Source organism: Schistocerca gregaria, chromosome 8, assembly GCF_023897955.1.
Source record: "Schistocerca gregaria isolate iqSchGreg1 chromosome 8, iqSchGreg1.2, whole genome shotgun sequence".
In the NCBI taxonomy this organism is placed as follows: Eukaryota; Metazoa; Arthropoda; class Insecta; order Orthoptera; family Acrididae; genus Schistocerca; species Schistocerca gregaria.
Window position 1 is genome coordinate 416,704,798 of NC_064927.1, and position 18,769 is coordinate 416,723,566.

An 18,769-nucleotide genomic window follows, 5' to 3' on the forward strand; every position below is an offset into this window, starting at 1 on the left:
TTACAGAAACCAGTAATATTTCGAAAAGAACTGTGAACTTTCAGTTTCAGCAATTATACGTATGATACATTGTGTATGTTGGTAAAAGTGCAGGTTTATAGTGTCTGTAAATGATTATGTGTGCTAGTATTTACTTTTGTTTCGCTGAAGCAGTTTGTTCATGTGTTACTAAATGTTTCTTGCCCAAGTGCTACATATATTTGTAGAAGTACATACCCTTCAGTGTGCAATAAATATGAACTATGCCACGCATCAATAAATTCAGTAAAAGGAAATTCCATGGTAAACAGTTCACAAACAGAGCAAGTCACACTGTTGAAAGTAACCTATGTATCAGTTCTTGAGGGAAGGAACTCTCATATGGCACTCCTCCTGGTGGTTCCAATTTCTTTATTAACAATGACACTGTTTGTAGCGGATTTGTTGTTGTTGACGCGGGCATCTTATCGTCTTTGATAAAGGAATTGATGAAATGTAAACAATGTGATGGTACAGGCTGTTAGGAAATAACTGAACAACAAAGTACCAGGGAGGGTTTAGCGTCAAAATTAGTTGTTCTGTGTAGATTCTGCAATAAATCTACCTCGAAAATGACTTTGAACACCGTGCACAATTCATATGATGAATTTGAATTCAGTGTATGCAATGCGTGCAATAGGTAAAGGAAGAAAGGCTGCTCAAACTTTTTGTAGTTTGATGGACCTTCCTCCTCCTCCCAGTAGGTTCTGCAAGTACATAAAAATACTTTTGGTGCCTTGACCGTTGTGTCTAAAGCATCTATGAAAACTGCAGTAAAAGGAACTGCAAATATTATTTGAACCAGGGACATTACTGTTGCACTTGATAGGACATGGCAACGTCGAGGACATCGTCCCTTAAATGGTGTAAGTGCTACTTCTCTGGAGGATGGGAAAGTTGTTGATTGCTTTTGTATATACTGCCTCACCTGCCATGGTAACACCAAAGGACATATTGAACATCAGTGTTCTAAGAAATATGATGGCTACAAAGGAGGTATGGATTGTGATGGAGCTCTAAAAATATTTCAGAGGTCGGTGTCCGTTTATAACGTTAGATTACGAAGTACCGAGGCGATGGGGATTCTACAGCTTTCAATAAAATTAATTAGTTCACTGTTTATGGTGATACCTTGGTAACAAAACTGGAGTGTTGTGGATATGTGCAAAAGAGGATGGGTAATGGATTGAGGAAGCTACGAAGGGAAATTAAAGGAAAGTTGCTATCTGATGGAAAATCTCTGTCTGGCGGGGGCCGATTGACAGAAACTGAAATAGACCTTCTTCAGAGTTATTATGGTCTGGCCATTAGACGAACTGCACCTATGAATGATGTTACAGCATGAGGAAAGCTGTATGGGCCACCTACTTTCATAAGCTGTCCACTGATCACAGTTCACGGACTTTGCCCTAAAGCAGCAGATTCTTGGTGTGGTTATCAAAGAGCAAAAGAAAGTGGTCAAATATACCATCATAAGTAATCTCTTCCTGAGGCTGTTATGAATGAAATAAAACCCATTTTTAGAGACCTGAGTGACTCTGTTTTGCTTAGTAAATATCTTCTTGAGGGGACTCAATATACAAATTAAAGTTTCAGCCATTACATATGGGTGAGATTACACAAGAATGTTTTTGTAGTGCTAAATACATTAAAAGTTGGTGCACTAGACGCAGTAACATGTTTCAATGATGGAGTGACAGGAAGGTTGGAAGTCCTGAGAAATTTAGGCTTAAAATGTCTCTCTAATATGGAAGATCAATTGCTTACATGTGACAGACAACGGGTGCATGAACCTGAAAGATTCTCACTTCAAATGACCAAAGGAGCAAGAAGTGCTAAAAGGAATGCAAAGAGGAAGCTTGAAGATCAAGAAATGGTGCAGGATGAAGACTATGCTTCAGGAATGTACTGAGACACAGTTTCATTGATCTCATATCTTCATTCGAAATTTCCCGCAAGTTGTATTTTTCAGAATTCAGATACAAATATTTCCTAAAGTTTACAAAGTATTGCTCTAATTTTGTTCTGTAACTCGCAATAGTCCATCTTTATGTAGTACACCTAATCTTTATTGCAGAATCAACTAAATTATAGAAAATAACATTTTTATTAGGAAAAAAATTATAAAAATTAAAATGTAACATGTGATATCTCTTATCCTTGTAATATACACTAATGGAAATGGAAAAAAGAACACATTGACACCGGTGTGTCAGACCCTCCATACTTGCTCCGGACACTGCGAGAGGCTGTACAAGCAATGATCACACGCACGGCACAGCGGACTCACCAGGAACCGCGGTGTTGGCCGTCGAATGGCGCTAGCTGCGCAGCATTTGTGCACCGCCGCCGTCAGTGTCAGCCAGTTTGCCGTGGCATACGGAGCTCCATCGCAGTCTTTAACACTGGTAGCATGCTGCGACAGCGTGGACGTGAACCGTATGTGCAGCCGACGGACTTTGAGCGAGGGCGTATAGTGGGCATGCGGGAGGCCGGGTGGACGTACCGCCGAATTGTTCAACACGTGGGGCGTGAGGTCTCCACAGTACATCGATGTTGTCACCAGTGGTCGGCGGAAGGTGCACGTGCCCGTCGACCTGGGACCGGACCGCAGCGACGCACGGATGCACGCCAAGACCGTAGGATCCTACGCAGTGCCGTAGGGGACGGCACCGCCACTTCCCACCAAATTAGGGACACTGTTGCTCCTGGGGTATCGGCGAGGACCATTCGCAACCGTTTCCATGAAGCTGGGCTACGGTCCCGCACACCGTTAGGCCGTCTTCCGCTCACGCCCCAACATCGTGCATCCCGTCTCCAGTGGTGTCGCGACAGGCGTGAATGGAGGGACGAATGAAGACGTGTCGTCTTCAGCGATGAGAGTCGCTTCTGCCTTGGTGCCAATGATGGTCGTATACGTGTTTGGCGCCGTGCAGGTGAGCGCCACAGTCAGGACTGCATACGACCGAGGCACACAGGGCCAACACCCGGCATCATGGTGTGGGGAGCGATCTCCTACACTGGCCGTACACCTCTGGTGATCGTCGAGGGGACACTGAATAGTGCACGGTACATCCAAACCGTCATCGAACCCATCGTTCTACCATTCCTAGACCGGCAAGGGAACTTGCTGTTCCAACAGGACAATGCACGTCCGCATGTATCCCGTGCCACCCAACGTGCTCTAGAAGGTGTAAGTCAACTACCCTGGCCAGCAAGATCTCCGGATCTGTTCCCCATTGACAAGCATGTTTGGGACTGGATGAAGCGTCGTCTCACGCAGTCTGCACGTCCAGCACGAACGCTGGTCCAACTGAGGCCCCAGGTGGAAATGGCATGGCAAGCCGTTCCACAGGACTACATCCAGCATCTCTACGACCGTCTCCATGGGAGAATAGCAGCCTGCATTGCTGTGAAAGGTAGATATACACTGTACTAGTGCCGACATTGAGCATGCTCTGTTGCCTGTGTCTATGTGCCTGTGGTTCTGACAGTGTGATCATGCGATGTATCTGACACCAGGAATGTGTAAATAAAGTTTCGCCTTCCTCGGACAATGAATTCACGGTGTTCTTATTTCAATTTCCAGAAGTGTACATGAAATTTAATAGGTCTAGTATCTCGGCCATCATGTCATTCAATCTGGTAAAATTGGGTTTCCCTTACATGTATTATATTGGATTAAATGCTACCTCAATCTGAAGAAGCATTTAGGAAGAAAAACTGCATAAATTTCTTTTTTAATCTTTTTAATAACTCTAAGCAGGTTCAAACATATTTCAAATACTTCTAAATTGTTTAAAAAATGTGCCACATTACCTACTATCAACAAAAAATCTGTAAAACATATACATTAAAAACAGTGCCTGAAAGAAATAGGTGTTAATGTTTACATAACATTGAGCCATAAAAGTACCCTGTATTCTAAAGCGGTGATGGGTTTCGAACCTGGGATGCAGGACGTTTTGATTATTACCCTTCGAGGATGGGTACATCCAATGAATGCGTGAATAATCTGTGCCCCCATTCACATAGGGAATGATGGCCACTCGTAATCGTAAATTCCGTACTGTAACTGAAGTGCTAGAAATATATAAATAAGCTAAGTGCATCGGTACAGGGCGCTGTCTGGTATACTTTGGTGTATATGTTCTAAAATTAATTTTTCAAATAGTTCTGAGCACTATTGGACTCAACATCTGAGGTCATCAGCCCCTAGAACTTAGAACTACTTAAACCTAACTAACCTAAGGACATCACACACATCACTGCCCGAGGCAGGATTCGAACCTGCGACCGTAGGGGCGCACGGTTCCAAACTGAAGCGCCTAGAACCGTTTGGCCAACCACGGCCGGCCGAAAATGAATCATGATTGGACGTACTGCATTAGCAATCTAGTGTACGGTATTCGCAAAGTACAGGAAGGGTGGTTTAGTGATGATACAGAAGTTGGAAAGCATGCTGCCGTGTCACTGGTTGGCGCTGAAATTACCGGAAAAGTGCTAAAATAGCTAACGTTGATCGCACTATCAACTATGATGCTTATTTCAGTACATCGTCCAATATCGACGGAATCTTTTCCATGCCATCCGTCCATTGTTAAGCTAGCGAAATTTTTATGTTTCGTATTTTTACTCTGTTGTGTATTACAAACATAAGGTGTAAAGGGCGAGAGAGACACTGTGCTGACAGCGAAGACTCGGGCACTATTACACTGTCGTATTTCTAGGTGGCAGTAGTAGGAATTCGATGAAGGAGATTAGCTCGTGTACCAGAAAATATTTAGAGACGGTCATTCGACATCGATGCCATAATTCGATTCCATATCTCCTGATTAGTTTCTGAACGTATCCATCGACTATGTAGTATTTTTCTTTAGCATCTCAGTCCAAAAGTTTCTTCTCTGTTTTCGCCGAAAATGAGTATTCTACACATTTCGCTTCGATCTCAAGCTGCACTCTACACTTTCTTTACACTTGCGTCTATATTTCAAATTGAGATTCTTTTCCTCACTAGGAATATTTTTTTTCTTGATTTTGCCAGCCAATTTTTAAAATTCTCTCTACTTCCTCCAACGTTTTGGTGTCAGATTTACCATTTTGCAGCTTAATTTTGGTAATATGAAAATATCAAAACTGCATGGGTTACACACGTGCGAAGACGCAAAGTTCTGCGCCGTGTAGCTGCAGCTACAAGTTCCAGTTGGGCGTCGAGTTAGCTCTTAGCTGAGATTAAGCCACTTAGGCCGCTAACGGCCCCAGGAACTGTATTAATAATGCAGGCGTGCGTGCAATTAGTACATGGTGGAATTCGCAAAGTAACCGAGAAGATTGTCTCTTTTATGTTTTGAGCAGGCGAATTAGCGTTTAACTCTGTTGTTCCTTTCCTTTTCAGTGGCCCTTAGACAATGTGTTCATAAGGGGTGGATTTATTCGTAGCAGGGAGGGCTATTTGCATTTCAAGTACAATATTCTGCTGTTTAATTAAGTTGGTAAGTTCAGTAATAGTGTTGAGGAATTAGACACAGGCAAATATCTGGCTGTCAGGACTGATGTGGCTATTTCAACTTGTTTGGGTACTTATTTCACAATTGTTATTGTATAAATTTCATAGTTTCCTGATGGTCTTCGACGCATCTAATAGAATGCACTCATCTTCAGCTACCAGAATGAATATATGTGGAAGGAGACAGGTGCGATAATTATTATTTTGAAAATACTAATAGAAAATACTAATAGAATGCACTCATCTTCAGCTGCTTGCATAAACATATGTAGAAGGAGACATGTGTGATAATTATTATTTTGCAAATAATACTAACCAGTTATTAGTCCTCGTGGACAAACTGGAACTCAAGTTAGTCGTTACGAGATGGTTTATTTCGTGCACATTGATAAAAATGAAAAACAGTGAAGCTCTTGAAACAAAGGACGAAAAAGGCAATTGTGGGCTTACAGTTTCCTATTTTGAAAAAAAACCTTTATGGAAAATAAATTTAGTTATTGTAGTCACCAGCGCGAAGACTGGTTTGGTGGATCTTTTTTCTCTGTATATCCTCTGCAAGACTTTTCATCTCTATACACACAAAATAATTTCAAGGAGGAACAATCCAGAAAATATTAGATACAGGCTCCCAGATAGATGCTATTTTCCTTGACTTCCGGAAGGCGTTCGATACAGTTCCGCACTGTCGCCTGATAAACAAAGTAAGAGCCTACGAAATATCAGACCAGCTGTGTGGTTGGATTGAAGAGCTTTTAGCAAACAGAACACATCATGTTGTTCTCAATGGAGAGACGTCTACAGACGTTAAAGTAACCTCTTGCGTGCAACAGGGGAGTTTTGTGGGACCATTGCTTTTTACGATAAATATAAATCACCTAGTAGATAGTGTCGGAAGTTCCATGCGGCTTTTCGCGGATGATGCTGTAGTATACAGAGAAGTTGTCGCATTAGAAAATTGTAGCAAAATGCAGGAAGATCTGCAGCGGATAGGCACTTGGTGCAGGGAGTGGCAACTGAACCTTAACATACACAAATGTAATGTATTGCGAATACATACAAAGAAGGATCCTTTATTGTATGATTATATGATAGCGGAACAAACACTGGTAGCAGTTACTTCTGTAAAATATCTGAGAGTATACGTGCGGAACGATTTGAAGTGGAATGATCATATAAAATTAATTGTTGGTAAGGCGGGTACCACGTTGAGATTCATTGGGAGAGTCCTTAGAAAATGTAGTCCATCAACAAAGGAAGTGGCTTACAAAACACTCGTTCGACCTATACTTGAGTATTGCTCATGAGTGTGGGATCCGTACCAGATCGGATTGACGGAGGAGATAGAGAAGATCCGAAGAAGAGCGGCGCGTTTCGTCACATGGTTATTTGGTGAGTGTGGTAGCGTTACGGAGATGTTTACCAAACTCAAGTGGCAGACTCTGCAAGAGAGGCGCTCTGCATCACGGTGTAGCTTGCTGTCCAGGTTTCGAGAGGGTGCGTTTCTGGGTGAGGTATGGAATAAATTGCTTCCCTCTAATTATACCTCCCGAGGAGATCACGAATGTAAACTTAGAGAGATTAGATCGCGCACGGAGGCTTTCTGGCGACTGGAACATGAAAGGGAGGTAATGACAGTGGCACGTATAGTGCCCTCCACCACAGTCCGTTGGGTGGCTTTCCGACTATAAATGTCGATGTAGAACAATTATTTTCTTAGATGCACTCTCAACATTCGTCACTGATACAGTTACATTGATACGTCAAAAGTATTAAAAACTATCTAGTATACCATATTACGCAAGCAGTTCAAATGCGGTTCCTCGTAAATATGACTGCCGCTATGGTTTGAATGAGAACACAAAGCGCAATACAGAATAAATGAAGAAGTAGATACTCTCGCCAATAAATATGGTTACATTGGTAAAGCGACATACACTGGTGTCCTAAATTATACCAATAAAAGGAAATTTTACAGAGGTGCTTTTATTTGGCCGCAAAAGAGTACAGACAGGTGGTAGTAAAGCAGAAACCATGTAAAGAATACTGAACGCAAAAAACTGCAACAAGCATAACGGTAGACAAAAATAATCTCCGTTTTTTCCAACTTAACAGATCTGCGCACACATTCCGACAACTGGTTAATGTGCTCAGTATGTGGTGTGACCACCTCTGGCAGCAGTACAGGGCTAACGACGACGTGACATGCTGTGAATGATGTCATCAGTCTCGTGTTGAGGGAGTAACGCCCATTCTGCCTGCAGAGCTGATCGCGGTCTTGCAAAGTGGTTGGCGGATGCTGACGTGATGCAACACGTTTCCATAGAGCATCCCAGAAGTGCTCTATTGGATTCAAGTCGGGAGAGACAGCAGGTCACGCTATGGGAGCAGTAACTTCCATTTCCAAGAAAACATCAACCACCCGTGCTGTATGAGGTCGAGCATTATCGTCCATCAATTCGACGTCTGGGCTCACAACACCTCGCAACAACCGCACATTAGGTCCCAAGATCTACTCACGGTACCTGACAGCAGCTGAACCTTGCCGGTTCACCAGTACAGCTTCATGGAGCGGTAAACGTAATCCCTGCCCATATCATTACCGATCCTCATCGATCTCTGTCTCTGTTCACTATACATATATTTTTGGATGGGATCCGCCTTTAGAACAACACAAATTCGTATTTATCCCAGAAGTGCTACAATGCAGTTGGAGCATCTTCAGTGGGCTTTTATTTTGTGGCTGTTAAAGATCAAGAATATTCTTTACTGTTTGTATGCATGTAAATTTAGTTTTTAAATTGTGATTACAGATATTAGGAGAAACACGTAAAATTATGAACTCATACCTCTGGCTCTGAGCACTATGGGACTCAACTTCTGAGGTCATAAGTCCCCTAGATCTTAGAACTAGTTAAACCTAACTAACCTAAGGACATCACACACATCCTTTCCCGAGGCAGGATTCGAACCTGCGACCATAGCGGTCTCGCGGTTCCAGACTGCAGCGCCTAGAACCACAAGGCAACCTCGGCCGGCGAACTCATAACTTTCTACCATATGGTGTGGTTTTCCTGATGTATTATGTTTTACAGTGACTCTTTTGTTTCACATTTTGTCATTTCCAACAACATACAACTTAATGGAGACAAATTGTTCAAGCCAAAATTACGATTTCAAAATGTTACGGATATGCTGGAAATTAATTACTTCTGTGTGGAAGGTTGTGTGTATGTGTGTGTGTGTGTGTGTGTGCGTGTGTGTTTGTGTGTGTGTGTGTGTGTGTGTGTGTGTGTGTGTGTGTCTATTTATATTGTATTTCACTCATGTTTTCTTTTTTCTCATCTTCTTCGCTGTGAAGCACTATATATTGAGCTGTAACTGTCACTGCTTCACTTTTTACCAGCTGTAAAAACAAACATGACGGACAGTGGAAGGGTTGTAGGTGTAAAAAAAGATGGCAGTCAGCGGAACAGTTGAAGGTGTTTCTGGCGGTCGTTCTGAATCTTTCAGAGGTGGCTGTGCATTTTGTGTACGTATGAAAACAAACCTATTCTCTCTCTCTCTATCTGTCTCTCTCTCAGACATATATATATATATATATATATATATATATATATATATATATATATATATAGAGAGAGAGAGAGAGAGAGAGAGAGAGAGAGAGAGAGAGCGCACAGACAGCTCGAAAAGATTCAGACCAACGACCAGAATCACCTTTAACTGTTCCACTGCCAGCCATATTGTTTTTACACCTTCAACTGTTCAACTGTCGACCGTGTTTGTTTTTAGAGCTGGTAAACACTGAAACAGTGGCAGTGACAGCTCAAAATATAGTGCTTTACAGTGAAGAAGATGAGAAAATTGTAACGTAAGTGAAACATAATGTAAATACACACACACACACACACACACACACACACACACACACAACCTTCAACACAGAATTATTTAATTTCAAGCATGTTGTTGTTGTTGTCTTCAGTCCTCAGACTGGTTTGATGCAGCTCTCCATGCTACTCTATTCTGTGCAAGCTTCTTCATCTTCCAGTTCTTACTGCAACCTACATCCTTCTGAATCTGCTTAGTGTACACATCTCTTGGTCTCCCTCTACGATTTTTACCCTCCACGCTGCCCTCCAGCGCTAAATTTGTGATCCCTTGATGCCTCAGAACATGTCCTACCAACCGCTCCCTTCTTCTTGTCAAGTTGTGCCACCAACTCCTCTTCTCCCTAATTCTATTCAATACCTCCTCATTAGTTATGTGATCTACCCACCTAATCTCCAGCATTCTTCTGTAACACCACATTTCGATAGCTTCTATTCTCTTCTTGTCTAAACTATTTATCGTCCATGTTGCACTTCCCTACATGGCTACACTCCATACAAATACTTTCAGAAACGACTTCCTGACACTTAAATCTATACTCGATGTTAAAAAATTTCTCTTCTTCAGAACGCTTTCCTTGCCATTGCCAGTCTACATTTTATATTCTATCTACTTCGACCATCATCAGTTATTTTGCTCCCCAAATAGCAAAACTCCTTTACTACTTCAAGTGTCTCATTTCCTAATCTAATTCCCTCAGCATCACCCGACTTAATTCGACTACATTCCATGATCCTCGTTTTGCTTTTGTTGATGTTCATCTTATTTCCTCCATTCAAGACACTGTCCATTCCGTTCAACTGCTTTTCCAAGTCCTTTGCTGTCTCTGAAAGAGTTACAATGTCATCGGCGAACCTCAACGTTTTTATTTCTTCTCCATGGACTTTAATACCTACTCCGAATTTTTCTTCTTTTTCGTTTACTGATTGCTCAATATACAGATTGAATAACATCGGGGGCAGGCTACAACCTGGTCTCACTCCCTTCCCAACCAATGCTTCCCTTTCATGCCCCACGACTCTTATAACTGCCATCTGATTTCTGTAAAAATTGTAAATAGCCTTTCGCTCCCTGTATTTTACCCCTGCCATCTTTAGAATTTGAAAGAGAGTATTCCAGTCAACATTGTCAAAAGCTTTCTCTAAGTCTACAAATGGTAGACATGTACGTTTGCCTTTCCTTAATCCATTATCTAAGATAAGTCGTAGAGTCAGTATTGCCTCACGTGTTCCAACATTTCTGCGGAATCCAAACTGATCTTCGCCGAGGTCGCCTTCTACCAGTTTTTCCATTCGTCTGTAAAGAATTCGCGTTAGTATTTTGCAGCTGTGACTTATTAAACTCATAGTTCCGTAATTTTCACATCTGTCAACACCTGCTTTCTTTGGGATTGGAATTATTATATTCTTCTTGAAGTCTGAGGTTATTTCACCTGTCTCATACATGTTGCTCACCAGATAGTAGAGTTATGTCATGACTGCCTCTCCCAAGGCCGTCAGTAGTTCCAATGGAATGTTGTCTACTCCCGGGGCCTTGTTTCGACTTAGGTTTTTCAGTGCTCTGTCAAACTCTTCACGCAGGATCGTATCTCCCATTTCATCTTCATCTACTTTCTCTTTCATTTCCATGATATTGTCCTCAAGTACATCGCTTTTGTATAGAGCCTCTACACACTTCTTCCACCTTTCTGCTTTCCCTTCTTTGCTTAGAACTAGGTTTCCATCTGAGCTCTTGATATTCATACAAGTGGCTCTCTTTTCTCTAAAGGTCTCTTTAATTTTCCTGTAGGCAGTATCTATCTTACCCCTAGTGCGATAAGCCTCTACATCCTCACATTTGTTCTCTAGCCATCCCTGCTTAGCCACTTTGCACTTACCGTTGATATTATTTTTGAGACTTTTGTATTCCTTTTTGCCTACTTCATTTACTGCGATTTATATTTTCTCCTTTCATCAGTTAAATTCAATATTTCTTCTGTTACCCAAGGATTTCTACTAGCCCTCGTCTTTTTACCTACTTGATCCTCTGCTACCTTCACTACTTCATCCCTCAGAGCAACCCATTCTTCTTCTACTGCATTTCTTTCCCCCATTCCTGTCAATTGTTCCCTTATGCTCTCACTGAAACTCTGTACAACCTCTGGTTTAGTCAGTTTATCCAGGTCCCATCTCCTTAAATTCCCACCTTTTTGCAGTTTCTTCAGTTTTAATCTACAGATCATAACCAATATATTGTGGTCAGACTCCACATCTGCCCCTGGAAATGTCCTACAATTTAAAACCTAGTTCCTAAATCTCTGTCTTACCATTATATAATCTGTTTGATACCTTCTAGTATCTCCAGGGTTCTTCCATGTATACAACCTTCTTTCATGATTCTTGAACCAAGTGTTAGCTATGATTAAGTTATGCTCTGTTCAAAATTCTACCAGTCGGCTTCCTCTTTCATTTCTCTCTCCCAATCCATATTTACATACTATGTTTCCTTCTCTCCCTTTTCCTACTCTCGAATTTCAGTCACCCATGTCTATTAAATTTTCGTCTCCCTTCACTATCTGAATAATTTCCTTTATCTCATCATACATTTCATCAATCTCTTCATCATCTGCAGAGTTAGTTGGCATATAAACTTGTACTACTGTAGTAGGCATGGGCTTCGTGTCTATCTTGGCCACAATAATGCGTTCACTATGCTGCTGGTAGGAGCTTACCCGCACTCCTATTTTTATTCATTATTAAACCTACTCCTCCATTGCCGCTGTTTGATTTTGTATTTATAACCCTGTATTCACCTGACCAAAAGTCTTGTTCCTCCTGCCACCGAACTTCACTAATTCCCACTATATCTAACTTCAACCTATTCATTTCCCTTTTTAAATTTTCTAACCTACCTGCTCGATTAAGGGATCTGACATTCCACGATCCGATCCGTAGAACGCCAGTTTTCTTTCTCCTGATAACGACGTCCTTCTGAGTAGTCCCCGCCAGAAGATCCGAATGGGGGACTATTTTACCTCCGGAATATTTTACCCAAGAGGACGCCATCATCATTTAACCATACAGTAAAGCTGCATGCCCTCGGGAGAAATTACGACTGTAGTTTCCCCTTGCTTTCAGCCGTTCGCAGTACCAGCACTGCAAGGCCGTTTTGGATAGTGTTGCAAGGCCAGATCTGTCAAGCATCCAGACTGTTGGCCCTGCAACTACTGAAAAGGCTGATGCCCCTCTTCAGAAACCACACGTTTGTCTGGCCTCTCAACAGGTATCCCTCCGTTGTGGCTGCACCTACGGTACGGCCATCTGTATCGCTGAGACACGCAAGCCTCCCCATCAACGGCAAGGTCAATGGTTCATGGGGTTATGCATAGCCATAACACTCTTCAAATCGTAATTTTGGCTTAAATAATGTGTCTCCTTTAAGGTGTATGTTATTGCAGATGACAAACTGTGAAACAAAACAGTCATTGTAGAAACATAATACAACAGGGAAACCACACCATGTGGTATGCAGATATGAATTCATAATTTTATGTGTTTCTTCACATATCTGCAATCCCGATTTTAAAACTAGTATTTTCATGTATTCAAACAGTAAAGAACATAAAATAAAATAAAATCCCACTGAAGATGTTGCAACTGCAGTGAAAAGTGTATGAGGTAAGAAAACTGTTGTTTGCTAAAGGAGGACCCCATCCAAAAAGAAATTTATTATTAAAGCAAACACGGAAAAAAGAGCTTCCACCTAAAGATTACTCTTTTCGCAATGTTTAGGCCCCGAAATCGTGTTCCAAGTTCCCTCCAGATGCAAACCAATCGAGAATCACTCTCCAGAGAAAATCGGGACCCATCTATGACAACAACATCGGCCTATTATTCAATGAACTGTGGATGAAGCCCGACGAACAGGCATTACATGCATTGATCAAAAATGATAGTGCATTGAGAACAGCTAGTTTCCAGCTCAAATTTAGATCTGCCAATAAAATTTAAAAATGACGACTGAAAGCTGAAAGCTATTATTTACAACATTGGCTTACTTTTCGATCGCCCAGGTGGTATGTTGATGACTCTACTGTAGATGTTCTATTCTGTAAAGACGTCTCAGAGGCACACATACAGCAAGCCTATGACAGTAAAGACCACTTTGGCGAAGGCTTCTCTGCACCGTTTGTCTCGTTACAAAATGTCCAGACGGTAATGTCGAGCCCCTACATCCAGCTAACTATCCTCTCTTTCTGATATCACACGCGGTCGGCCCTGCCGTGGTCTCCGGGATACAGTTTCGGCCTCTATAGAGCTGTAGCCACATCCGAGAAACAACAGAACTATTCACACTAAGCCATCAGGCCAAATCAGTTTTCTACTGTGCTGCTGTCTTTCTATCTATGGAGCTAGACCGCAGAGAGCCTGGTGGGTGTGTCATACTGCGCCGTCTGTCGCTGTGTGCACAGTGATTGTGGATGTGGGGCTACCTACCAAACACTACCTCGTTTCATAGGTGCCCTGACGTCACCGTTAGCATGGATGTCCGTTGACCTGAATACCATATTCTGCGCGCAGCACGATCGTATGGACATGTGGTTGACAGTGTGACTGATTATACCGTGAATTAGACACTGGATATGGAGCTAGAGGTTTCTTGCTTTAGTTCTGGATGCCAATGTATGATAAAGTGGCACCTAACGATATCCTACTTACCATAAGGTTTCGAAACAGGGCTCGACGAAATGAAGACCTCCACCGGTCTTATGCAATTGAGACGATTTCCTCTCCATTGTCAGCCTCTTCATCTCGTATTTGCGTCCAACACCTTCAGTTACTTGTTGCATATATTCCAACCTCTATCTTCCCCTCTCGTATTTTTCCCTTTACTGCTCGCTTTAGTAGAATGGAAGTCCCTGATATCTCAAAACAGGCTCATCCAAACAGCGCCCCCGGGACGCCAGCGCCCGCGATCGCCCGTGGCCAGCGCCCCGGGCGAATTCGGGTGATGTCCCAGTGGCCGAGCCGTGCCGCTTAGCTGGCCGTGCGGACCGCGCTCCGCGCCTCGCCATGCCCCTTTACGAGCCGGCAGCGACCAAAAGCCACACAAAGCCGTTAGGCAACAGACGTAAGGCTACAGTGGATCGACATGGATGGTCAACAGCAGCAGACAAAAAGAAAGAGGAGCGGCGAGTCCGCACTATTTAAACACGAGTGGGAAATTAATTTCCTTTAGACTGCTGTAGATAACCATGCCACATGTTTAGTATGACATCAGGAACCTCACGTATTTAAAAAAGTGCTCGATTGAACGGCACTTCAATACTTGTCACAAATATCAGTTCCAAAATTTGTTGTCAGAGGAACGCCAGTCAAAGTTTGAAGAACTGAAAGAAAATTTCAACCAGCATTACAGTGAAGTAAGTGTTTCCTATCATATGACTCTTTATAATTTCTAAATATGATAAATAAAACTATATTTTATAATCTGTCACTCAGCAATGTGCCATGTATCGAATATCAGATTGTCGGCAACAAGTAACATTTCTCTTCGGTTAATTTTTATATTTGGGTTGCATTAAATCGCGTAGCACAGACATAAGAAAAACTTTCAGGCGCGTTATTTTTTGCCACTTTCTGAAAAGCCGTCACAAACTCTCTCTCGGGCAGCAAAGTGTCATTATGAGTCATTCTTTGTCTTTGCATATTTGTGATTTTATGGATGCGAAAACATATGTTGTAGTTTGATCTATATTTTTAATGAATTAAAATGCAGATATTCCAATAGATAAAAATTTATTTTGCGACCACATTTCGCTGTCCTGGTTAGCGTCTAAGGCCGTTTTTCGGAGGAACTAGGGAAAAATGCACCTAAAACCACCTTTCATTGTTAGTTATGTATTTCAGTTTCGATGAATGAAACAAAAGTCTTTTAAAAAACAGGATTGTACAAAATTAATTGTATGTTCTTTTTTTGCCGTGGTAGGAGCAGGAAACAGGTAGGCAAAGTTTGCGTGCAAGTTAGAAACGCTCGCTGAGAGTTGCGAAAGCAGGGGAACCCTTTGCGGCTGGGAATCTCATCAAGGATTGCCTGGTCGACTCGGCTTGTATTTGTCCAGCAGACCTCACGAAAAAATCTGAAAAACTAGCTCTTTCGCCTCAAACTGTTGTTCGCCGAGTCGAAGATATGGCCTCAGATATGGAACAGCAATTAATGGAAAGAATGGCAGACTTCATTTCATTTTCTATCGCTCTTTACGAGTTCGTGGACGTTGCGGACATATCTCAGCTCGTCATATTCATTCGAGGTGTCGACGACAATCTGTGTGTCACAGAAGAATTTCTCGACCTTATACCACTAAAAGACACAACCACGGGGTTGAATATTTTTATTCCTGCAGAAAACGTGTTAGAGTTGTAACACCCCCCCTCCTCCCCCGTCACTAATCTGGTTTTAGTGTGTGTTCTCCCCAGGTAATTGACTAACAGATCAACAGAGAGTGCAAAACTGCCGCAACGTCGGATAACGCAAAGAAAGTAATAAGGCCCTGTGACTCCTGATTGAACTGCGGTGGCAGTGTTGACATTAATTGATTCAGAATTGATCCCTGTTAATTAAAAGCGGTGCACATTGATGTTATATTCAGCTATTGAACACCAGATGCAAATGTTGAACATAAAATCAATTAAGAAAGTTCTTGGGATTTCAACAACTTGATTGAAAACAGATGCAGTCGATTAGCAGAGATTTATTTTTATCTCACTACCTTCTATCATCACATTAAATAACTATCCTAACAGGCATTGGTAATAAATTGCTTTTGCGGAGAGTAAAGTGCGATAACTCGAAAGTAATTCCTGTCGACTTAACCAGGCGTAATGCGAAGTGCGAGAATTCTACACTATACGGCCCATGAAACCCTCGTGGAAACTTTGCCGACGTGATCCAACAAATTAATCAGTGGCCGGAGAGGGCGCAATATCAACGAATACAGTGTGGCGGAGCGGCGTCGTTGTGCAGACGTCGGCCGACCTCGTGGTGCTGCAAGACTGCGCTCGTCGATTCAGTCCTAGCTATCTTGCTCAGTACATAGCTGAACCAAAACTTCCTATCTCCAAGCTCTATCGTTCCCTTTGCTAGGTCCTAAACAGCAGAGATGCTCACTCTTTCCCAGGCAAGCTGAGCAAAGAACGCCACGTCCACACTGTAGGCAAGCTGGGAACGGAAAACCACTATGGAGACTTCTTACAGTCCGCTCTCCGCCTCGGTTTCCCCTCCAGCAATATCACTTACACCAATTGTAGCGCAAGTTGCGTTAATTAGGCGTCGCTTCCCAGAGCCAGAAGTGAACAAATTCCCACAAAATTTCCCTTCCTCTCAACTTCTGTTATTTAGCTCCTCCCAGGCCACCCATCAAGGTTAGCGTCTGCACAAACACAAATTTTTCCAGAATTCTGACTCTCAGGAGAGTACTTCAAATTCCTTGGTCCAAAGTTCCCATCAGAGGAGAGCGTATTTCATTCTGTCGCTCTTCACCTGATTTACTTCAGGCTCTGCGGACTGTGAATTCAGCGTGAAGTTACTATAGTCATGAACACGCATATTTTGACCTCCGTTGACCACTCCACCATAGCTTTGCGTGGCTTTCTCTCATGTTTCACTGAAAACGGGACATTTATCAGCAGGCGTACAAGTTCTCCATCTGCTTCCCGGTACACCAGCATGGGGTCAACCACCGACTCACGGTCACTCATCTTAAGGCAGCTGGAGGCCGCGCCCCATTACCGCTTCCTCAGAGCTTGAGCTGCCCTAAGCTGCTTATTGTCGCATCTTTGCCGCTCCCCCGCCGGCCGGCCATGGTCACTCTGTATACTTCCCTGGGATAACCCAACCTCTAGTAAATCGACGCATCTCCACAAAGTCTTTCATGTCGTGTGAATTACTTTAAAACCTTCACTCAACACCAATTATTCGAATACGTCCATACAATACCCTCTACAACATGCATTGTGCCTTGTCAGTCATTTTTGTTCAACCCTACTGGTCGCTCAATGTGAGTTAGGTGATCTTTAATGAGTTCATGTAAGGGACATAGTTCTTGCCATCTTACAGAGTCAATGGTTTTAAAATGGGAACGCCTCACCAGTGTAACAGTGGATGGAGCCCCCGCACTACGAGGGATACACACTGGATTTCTGAGTTTTCTCAGGTCAAAAATGGCTGAAGTTGGCTGTTACTTATTTGCGGCAGTCCATTGTCTGATACACCAGGAGGCACTTCGTGCGAAGATTGTCAACATGAAAAATGTTATGGAAACAGTTCTTCGAATGGCTAATTATCTTCGATCGCGTGGACTCACACATCGCCTATTTAAAGAATTTCTGGTTGATATTGAAGCGGAATACCCCGACATATCCTAACATGCCGAAGTAAGATGGCTGAGCAGAGGAAAGGTGCTTCATCGGTTTTTCTCCTTCAGAAGCGAAATGAATACCTTTTTGGAAAAGGAAGGACGTCCAGAAGAATTACTTTGTAATCCTATGTAGGTGACGAATTTGGCTTCTTTGACTGATGTTAGTGGTCATTTAAATACTGTGAACATTTCAATCCAAGGCGAAAATTACTGTTGTTGATTTAGTGAAGACGATTCAAGCATTTCAAAAAAATCTTATTTTGTGGGAGAAACAGTTGTGCGAGGAGAATTGTTGTCACTTTTCTGCACTAGAGAGCGTTAAAGAAGATGTGGATTTTTCAGATTATGTTCAAATCATTTGCGAATTAGAAGAACAGTTAGAAAACAGATTTTTGGAGATAAGTGAGCTTCAGCCGGTCTTAGATATATTTGTTCGCCTGTTTTCCTGTCGGGCAGAGGACGCCTCACAAGTGCTTCAACTAGAGCTGATTGACCTGCAGAGTGATATCCGCCCGAAGGACCGCTTTCTTATGTGTAAAACTCTGGATGACTTTTACAGTTGTCTTCCACGATAGAAATATCCTCTTTTGCACAAGCACGCGGCAATAGTTCTGTGAATGTTTGGTTCCACATATATTTGTGAGCACTTTTTCTCTTTGTTAAAGGTTGCTAAAACTAAAAACCGTTCATTACTTGGCGATAAATATTTGACTAATTCTTTGAGGTTAGTAGTCACACGGAATATTGTACCAAACCTAGACAAAATCGTTTCTTCGAAAAAGAAAAAACATATAAAATGTTAATTGTCTTCTTTAACAATGTTGACTGTAGGAAATAAAGAGCTTTATAACATTAATTCTATTTGTAATAAGTTTTCAAACTTTGTCAGTTAAAATTATTACGTACAAAACAGCAAATTAAGCATCCGATTTCGAAACTCTGACAAGGGATACAAAAAG